At 43.9% G+C, this 9,102-nt stretch overlaps 1 long non-coding RNA gene across 1 annotated transcript; it reads left to right on the top strand.

The window, feature by feature from the left end:
* The first annotated feature begins 513 nt into the window (after positions 1–513).
* Positions 514–1,197, top strand: LOC122221131. The gene is made up of 2 exons (XR_006203092.1): positions 514–763; positions 889–1,197. It is a non-coding gene; the product is annotated as an uncharacterized LOC122221131 (long non-coding RNA).
* The last annotated feature ends 7,905 nt before the right edge of the window (positions 1,198–9,102 follow it).

The following is a 9,102-nucleotide window of genomic DNA, read 5'->3' as shown; positions in this document are numbered from 1 at the left end:
TTCTGTTCCTTTCTCTCTCTCTCTCCCTCTCCCTCTCTCTTCCTTTTTTTGTCTGCCCACTCCTACTCTGAGAATGACACATTTCTTTATAAGGCTTCTTCTCCTTCTTATAAGGACAATAATTAATAAGGCCTTTATAAAATGAGGCTTGAATTGGTGTCACCTCGGGGGTGGTCTGGGGCTCTGAAGTGAAACCTCGGTGGGCCCCAGCCTTGTCTGGCCTCTGCACAGGTCAGGTTTAAATACTCTGACCCCAATTTTGAGTCTCTTTCCCTAATGAGGCGATTCGCACAAGGATACAAAATTATACGAGCTGGGAAAGAAGACAAAAGGGCCAAGGTGTAGCTAACACCACGCTAGCCACATTTTATTATCTTTGTGCCTGTGACATCACAGCTGTGTGTGTCCTTAAAGCACAGAGCTCTCCCTCGGTTCCCATGGTGAGCTCTCTGGAATGACTTCACAGACCCCCGTGAGCTGCCTGCTCCTTGACAAGCTCCGAAGGGAGTGGCCTGCTGGAGCCAGTGACCAGTGGCTGGCGCCTTCTCTGGCTCCACGAGAGGGGCTTTCTGAATTTCTGAGCCACCGGCTTCTGGCAGTTGCTTGGGGAACACCGCGTTACTTGCGCCCATACAATTTTACAGGCTTATCGTGTTGACATCAAGAGTCTGAAACCTTCTCCTGCGCCTGTTATCTGTCCCCAGTCTGGCTACAAGCAGGCGGGCTCTGACCGAACAGGATGGGGATATAGTCTCTTGCCGAAGTAAGAGGTTTTTAAAATGACCGAACAGCCTTAGTAAATCACGTGCGTGTTTTGTCCCAGAGCCGCTAATAACAGGCCATGTATGAATTATGTTTGGGGGGCTCATGACAATTTTTTTTTTACAGATAAAACGATGTGATTAAGGGACAGGAAGAGAGACGCAGTAAACTGGGAGTTTCACTAGGAAATATAAAGATAAGTCTTTTGCTCCTTGGCAAGAGGACTTCGTACTGCACCAGAGACATTGCGATCAAGTTGGGAGTAGTGGGTTCTAGCCAGAGGAAAATAATAAGACACCTGCATTAAGAGAATCCGATGGAAATCTGATGAACAACCACGTTCTAAATGCTAAAAGACTACTGGGCCTGGGGGGAAAGAAAAAAAAAAGGAAGGTTGCAACATAAATACTATAAATCCAGTTATACAAATTGAAATGAAACGAGATGTTTTCATTTTTAAAACGATGTTTTTCTTCTAGGTTAAATGGGTAGATCGCTTTCATTTCTGCTCATAAAGCATGGTACCAGATCCTTTCAGAAGTATTACAGCAAAATAATCACCATCCCCAAAGAATCACCACATACTCAATGTCTACAAATACGGGTAATGAAATAAGACCACTGTCTCTGAGTAATGAAGGGAAGAAAATTATATCATCATAGTAGATTTTCTTATGACATAGCTGGTCCATAATGGCCTTCATCGAATTGGAAGTGGGGGCTACTGGTGTACCGGGGCTAGACCGCTTTAATTTCCGAACTTTATTCACTGGTGCCATAAAGATCTAGGAATTGTTTTGAGGTTCAGGCAAAAAGAAATGTCCGTGAACTTCAGGAAAAAAAAATCCTTTAAGAAAAAGGAATATAACACGGTAAAAGAAGTAAACAAGACGGACAGAGGTCTCTACCTCCCAGGGCCACCGTAGGAGTGAAATTCTTGGCCCCCTGGTGAGCGGGCCACGTGAAAAGTTCTGGCCAATGAGCTGCGAGCAAAGTGATGGGCGTCACCGCAGGATCAAGCATTTCAGTGCCAGACCCCTTCCCCTCCGGGGTGGTGACTGACCATGGCTGGAGTGGAAATGCTCAGTTAGTCTGGGTCTCCGAAGAGTAGAGCACCTATGTCACAACAGAGGGAGCGCAGCTGCTTCAAGCCATTGAGATATTAGGACTGCGTGTAACCTCCCCCCCCCCCCCCATACCCTGTATAGTCTGGTTGAAATAGGACAAATCCCACCCAACTGAGCTGAGACAAAGTAGTGTCTCATCTTGAGGGGCAGCGACAAAAATATGTGAATGATGCCGTGTGTAATGCAGCTTTCCTACTGCTTGAAATTGGTGACGGCCATTAAAAGCGAGGTAAGGGGCGCCTGGGTGGCTCAGTCGGTTGGGCGACCGACTTCGGCTCAGGTCATGATCTCGCGGCCCGTGAGTTCGAGCCCCGCATCGGGCTCTGTGCTGAGAGCTCAGAGCCTGGAGCCTGTTTCAGATTCTGTGTCTCCCTCTCTCTCTGACCTTCCCCCATTCATGCTCTGTCTCTCTCTGTGTCTAAAATGAATGAACGTTAAAAAATAAAAATAAAAAAAAGAGCGAGGTAAGCAGGTGTCAAGACAGAAGCGTGTGCCCTAACCCAGCTCCCCTTCAGCCGTGTGAAGGATCTAGGATTATATTAGCAGGTGAAGGAAATGGATAAATAAATGAATACTGGTAGTATCTTTTGAAGAATTCTTTCGTTCTTTTGTTTTGTTTGGCTTTCAAGGAAATACCACACGTGAGGTTGTAAGGCTAAACATATCGGATAAATAGTACGGTGCTTTGGTTAGTGAAAGAGAAATCAGCAGTCATAAATTTAAATTTCTGGGTGGAATCGATCAGGTGACTGATATCTATGAATTATGAACCAGGAGAGTGTAGACCGCTAAACACGGGTGATGTCGGCAGCAGCTGGAAAGAACTGCTAAGCCTAAAGATATTCAAAAATGAAAGATTAGCGGTTAAAAGAGTAACAAGAATAACAATGAAATTTACCAATGGGCCAGCCAGACCTGTGGTCTAAATTCAGCCCTTCAAACAGCAGTTTTCTACCCCTGGGAGAAGATGTCTTTGAACCGACGGCACTTTCTAGGTCCTCCCAAGAGCTCCGAATACACACCACGGAATCCTTCATCAAAATAACTTTTCACCGTGATACTCTTTTATGGTAGGAAGATCCTCCTGATTGGTGATCGGTTCTGGCTGATGAGTGAGCTCTGAAATGAGAGCTTCAACCAAATTGTTGTCAAATAGACCTGGACTTTGATTCTAGCTCTGCCATTCAGACCCGTGTGACTTCTGTCACTGAACCTTTCTAAGACCCACTTTTCTCCTGTGTAATGGCGGGGAAAGTGGGTGCACCGAGACTTGGCAGAGTGGTAACACCTACAGAGTTGAAGAGTGGATATAAATAGGGTGCAGGTCGGTTGTTCAGGCCTTACACCAGAATCCTTGTGTCCAGGGTTTACGTATTGCCTGGATGGGAGTCACAGTCAGAGATACACAGATGAGAGTGGAAGAGAAAGAGTGAAAAAGCTAGAGGCAGTGCTGGCCATGCACAGAGGCTACCAGAGCCTTCTGGAGCTGGGCAGCTGGGGACAGTGCTTTCTTCTGTGCTGCTCATGGGCCTTACAGACAGTAAACAACAACAACAACAACAACAACAACAATAACAACAACAACAAAAACTTCTCTTCTGATTGAAAAGTCAAGACTTCAGGATCACAATTGGTTTGCATCCCCCTCCTTAGACGGTCCGGAGAAAGAGGAATTTTCAAGGATCAGGCCCCTTGTTGTGGCTGTTTCATCATGCACACAGCAACTGGAAGGGGGCCTGACCTTTGGCCTTATTAGCCAGGCACCAACTCAGGGAGCCACCAGCTGCACTCCAAGGGTCCACGGGCGATCACACCAGAGATTTTCCTCATCATTATCAACCATCCTATTCTTTGCCAATCATTTATCAAAGTTGCAGCGTTAGTAGTTATTTGAGGCTACGGAAGGGTTCGTTGAAACAATTACGAGTCGGAAAAGAAATCGTGGCTTTAGGATAACTCTTTACGCTAAGTGTCTCTGCACGTCTTATTTACTTTTATGATTTTCTATTTCACGGTCAAAATGTCAATGTAACTGATTTTTTCCTAATTTGAAGCCTGGATTCTTGAGTGCATATAAGAATCACCCAGGAACATGGTTAAATTGCAGAATCTGACTCAGCCGGTCTGGAATGGGGGGTGAGACTCTGCATCTGGGCGATAGTGATACATACCCCCAGCTCCCCAGACCAAATTTTGAACGGGAGGAGTTGAGATATGTTTCTTAATATTTGTGAGTTTCATCTACCAAATCTATAAATGGGTTGAATAACACCCACCTTACAAGGTTTGGGGGAATATTAGCACAAGTGAAAATGTGGCTCATTTACAAATGGATAAGAGGGGGTAAAATATAAAACCCAAGACTATAGGACCTAGGGGAACTTGGCTATGATAATCCTGAAAAGTTCTCTGCAAAAAAAAAAAAAAAAAAAAAAAAAAAAAAAATCTGAAGAGCCAAAGGGATTTTGGAATAGTACTTGCTATCAAAAGACAGAGCTCACTGTGTGTCCCTTTAATCTTTCTCTTCACACAAGAACAGCAGGGAGAGAACAAGCCATTCCAAGAAAAATGAAGTTCTCCACAACACCCAAATTGAAGGTCTGGACCTCCTCAGCAGCCAGCATCTCAAAAGCCTACCAAAGTGGGAAAAACCACCTACCTCTGTACAAAAACCTGTGAAGACTGAACTCACAATGATGAGGGAGAGAGCGAAAATCCTGGAAGTGAGGGTCACCATGGGGTCAAGAAAGTGGCCTGGCTAGTGTGGCCCTAGGTCCTATAGTGGCTAGCTAAGTTCCCCTAGGTCCTATAGTCTTGGGTTTTATATTTTACCCCCTCTTATCCATTTGTAAATGAGCCACATTTTCACTTGAGGAAAGGCTGGGTCCGGAAAGCAGAAAGGCAGGCCAAGACATCGGCAGATCAAATCTATGACTATGGGAATTTTTTTTAAAAAAATTCAGTTTTCAGACTTCGGAAAAGTACATTATCTCGTGTTGTCAGTGTTGTCTGGGCAGCCCCCACCTCCCCACTATTATCTACCACAATATTTCTGACTGAAATATATGGCTAGTCACGCTGAGTAGGGGTAATAGAAACTGCACTGGAGGCTTCGTGGCAATGCACATCGAGTTCTGTCACCAAATAAATTATGGGGAAACAAACCTTTTGGGAGATTGTAATTACAGATGAAGACTTGTAGATCTTCCCTTGTTGAGATGGGTTTGAGATTGGTTACTAGAGCCGAACTACAGTCGGGTCTGTTTGTTACTCAGCATTGCTCTCTCTCACTGACCCGTCCGAACGCATTCACGCTTCATTAACCTGTTAGTGCATGTCATAGAGGAGTTTGGGCATTTTTTTTTCACCAAATCTCTTTATTAAAGTCCTTATTTCAAAATCCCTGTGCTTGCTGAGATGCGTCCTGAATATAACCAAGGAGAGATGTCACAATAGTAAGGAAGTGATATCCCACAGTGAATGGGCCACAGGAGCGGTAGCCTGAAGAATGTTCTCTGCTGTCACTCTGAGGGCCTCGTATGCCCATTGTAAACTACCGCAATGCCCTGTGCATGGGAGAGGTTCAGACAAATAGTGTGCCCTCCCTTCCCCTGCCCTAGAGGCTATATTTCCCAATCTGCCACTAGCATAAGGGGAGACTTTCACTCTTCCGTGTACATAACTACACCGAGGCCTACTTTACATCTCCGGTAATGGGGAAAGAATAGTTTTTAGAAGATCACTTACTTCACCATGACAATCTCACAACTTGAAACACCATTTCAATCTCTTGTGCTTGAATCTTGTCTGAAAATTCTCCAAACTCTTCTGATGCATTTTATAGCTTTTTCTGGTTTGCTTAAAATCACATCCTTCTATTTAAAAAAAAAAATAACATTTATTCATTTTTTTGATAGAGACAGAGCATGAGTGGAGGAGGGGCAAGAGAGAGGGAGACACAGAATCTGAAGCAGGCTCCAGGCTCTGAGCTGTCAGCACAGAGCCCGAACCGTGAGATCATGACCTGAGCCGAAGTCGGATGCCCAACCGACTGAGCCACCCAGGCACCCCACATCCTTATATTTTATTTGTGGGGTAATACATGCTGTTTTCCAATTTTGACGCCATTTTAGAGCATATTCCAGTTAAGATTTGGGCGGTCTCCTTTTAGTACATTGCTGCCTGTGTGTGTGTGTGTGTGTGTGCGCGTGTGTGTATCTTTTAAAATATTTGTTTTTGATGCAAAAACTCGGAATGGATTGCAATGAGAATATGTACAAAAGATCAGAGATGTGTGAAGAACTAAGGTTTTAAACAAACGTCTCTTGGTTTTCTGTAAATTAATTCCCTAATGTAAGGTTACAACTTTTATATGTATTTTTTTTTTAACAAAAAGAAATCTCTCTGGTGTCAAAGTACTAACTTTATAATTCTCTCTTCACCCTTGCCAACTCCCAGCAACGGTGTCCAACTTAATTAACTTGTGGCTTAACCACATTTACAGTGTTCCTGAGCCAGTCTCTATTAAGCAAGTGACTCAAAGCGAGGGTCAAGGCTATTTTTCCCCCAAGTGAGTCACAAAAAGTACTTTGCTGTGTAGGTGGACATAAAATCAGTGAAAATATGCAAAGTCACTGAGTTCGTAATGGATTCTCTTATTTAAAAAAAAAGAGTTTCAAATGAGTTTTCTGGTTTTAATTTCCCAAATGAATGTAGAGGAAATGGCAATTCAGTCATAGATTGGAAGAAAGTCCATTTGGTGCTCCTTTTTTTTTTTCTTTTTTCTCCCTCTGACCATGCTTGTTACCAACACAACAGAGATGATCCTGAAATCTAGTTCCTGATTCGAATCCGGTTTTAAGTGCTTACATGAACAGCGCACTTTAACGAAAAGCGTTACCATTATTTTATAGAGTATGAAATCGTACAAAAACAGTGTTGAGGGGTGCCTGGGTGGCTCGGTCGGTTAGCGTCTGACTTCGGCTCAGGTCATAATCTCAGGGCTCGTGAGTTCGAGCCCCGCATTGGAATGTCTGCTGTGGGCACAAGAGCCTGCTTCGGATCCTCTGTCTCCCTCTCTTTCTGCCCCTCCCCAGCTTGCGCTCTCGCTCTTTCTCTCTCTCTCTCAAAAATAAATAAACATCTTTAAAAAAATTTTTAAAACGGTGACTGTTGAATTGTGTGACATTTGCTTTTGATTAAGAAATTGACATGATGACAGTTCAGCTAAGATTGTGAGCTATTGCCAAAGTGTGGGGCGGGGGTAGAATGAGACTCAATTTTTACATGAAAAAGGAAAAAAATCCATTACGGGTACCCTCACAAAAATCGAACTGCTTATGGCGAAGAAAATCAAGTCAACGTCTCAATTTCTGCCACTTTCCACAGCATATATTTAAATTTTCATCACAGCGCAGATCAACGCTGTCGGCTTTCCCTTCATGTGACCTAAATTACGGCAGAAGTTATACCTGCAACAGCCAGAGCTCAAAGCAGGCAGGTGCTTCTGATAAGGAAAATTGCAGTAATTAAAAACACAACAAAAAAACCTTCATAACTTCATTTTCCCCCAAATAAACACACAAGTGAAGTTCACAACTTGATTTTTTTTTTCCCCCAGGAAAGTGGTTCCCTGGAAGCCAGAATGAATACAAATAAAAGTGCCACATGTGAAAATGCCTCATCGTCATCTTCATGGTACGGAAACTGCAGGCTGAAGAGGGGTGTTTAGTGGAAACGGGCTCGTGATCTGCGCGTGAACAATAGTTCGTTTTAAGGGTGTGCGTCTGAAAGCCCGCATGCTTACCCCTAGAGTAAACACACGGCCCAGAGAATGAGAGAAATCGCAATACCGCATCCCTCCTTGTGAGGTCACCCACTGCTAATGAGCACCGTAATGAGCCCAGAGATTCGCACAGATTAGGCATCAGCCTGTTAATACTCACCCGCCAGGGTCCCCTCGAGGGAAGCTACTTAGACTAGAGCCTAATAAAGACATCTGTGCTTGTCTCCACTCAGATGCAGCTTCTAAAGAAACAGTCATGTGTAAGGTTCTTTTTTACATGCCATAATGTTCTTCCACGTTAAAAAAAAAAAAAAAAAGTCCAAATCGTCGTAGGTTACAATGTTTGGGCATTATATTCTCTGCGATGCGCCATTATTCCTTTTCTGATACAATTATTTAATCTATGGATTCTCTATAAAATATAAAAGTCATGCTTCTTCCCACGAAATGGTATTGGCGGGGAGTAATGTTCCCAGTCTCTGACTATACCCAGACATAGAAAACAAAATAGGACCTTGGTACCACTGAAATACCCAGCGTTTATCATTTTGGATGCAACATCAAACTCACCTTGGGACACTCAGAAAGCACTGCCTTAACTGTTGTGTAAAATCAAAGACCAAATTTGTTCATATTCTGATGTACAGGAAAAGTCAAAGAATGCATTTTAGTCTTATTTAACAGGAGGGTTATGTACGAGTCTCCTGACGAAACAGGTAGTTATAAAAATTTGACATGTAGGGGCACCTGGGTGGCTCAGTCGGTTAAGCGTCCAACTTTGGCTCAGGTCACGATCTCACAGCTCGTGAGTTCGAGCCCCACATTGGGGTCTGTGCTGATAGTGCAGAGCCTGCTTAGGACTCTGTCACCCTCTCTCTGTCTCTCTCTCTCTGCCCCTCCCCCGCTTGCTCTCTGTCTCTCAAAATAAACTTTAAAAATTGTATCCATAGATAGGCAAGGTTATGTGCGAATACACAGAGTTTGTGCCAATGGCACCACGTGCTTATTTTACTGGGATTACTATAGCCCATATGCCAAGGCCGTCACTCTGTGACATGGAAAAGTCAGCGTACTTCAGCGTAGATTCGATGGTCAGCCATCAGGTTGCCCCTGAAATCGTGCTAGATGCAAGAAGCAGGAGAGAGGGAGAGCGAATTCGCCAGGTCTGATCCCTGCTCTATGGGGGAAGCTGGCATGTAAATAAATCAATAAATAGAAACCTGAGCAAAGCAGGGTCCCGCTTCCTCTTGAGGGCTCTGCTCATCAGTGTTAGGTACAAAATGACCGTTGTGTCTGACTCCCAAAACCGTGAGCAATGTAGATGTTTACTAATGGTTTCCTTGAGGCCATAATGATGGACAAGACCTCATTTAGTTGCACACAGTAACACTTCCTGAAAATCCGCTCTACTTGTCCTCTCCTCAAAGT

This window comes from Panthera leo, chromosome B3 (assembly GCF_018350215.1).
Source record: "Panthera leo isolate Ple1 chromosome B3, P.leo_Ple1_pat1.1, whole genome shotgun sequence".
Taxonomy (NCBI): domain Eukaryota; kingdom Metazoa; phylum Chordata; class Mammalia; order Carnivora; family Felidae; genus Panthera; species Panthera leo.
Note: the sequence above shows the minus strand (reverse complement) of the source record. Positions and strands in the feature narration are given on the sequence as shown.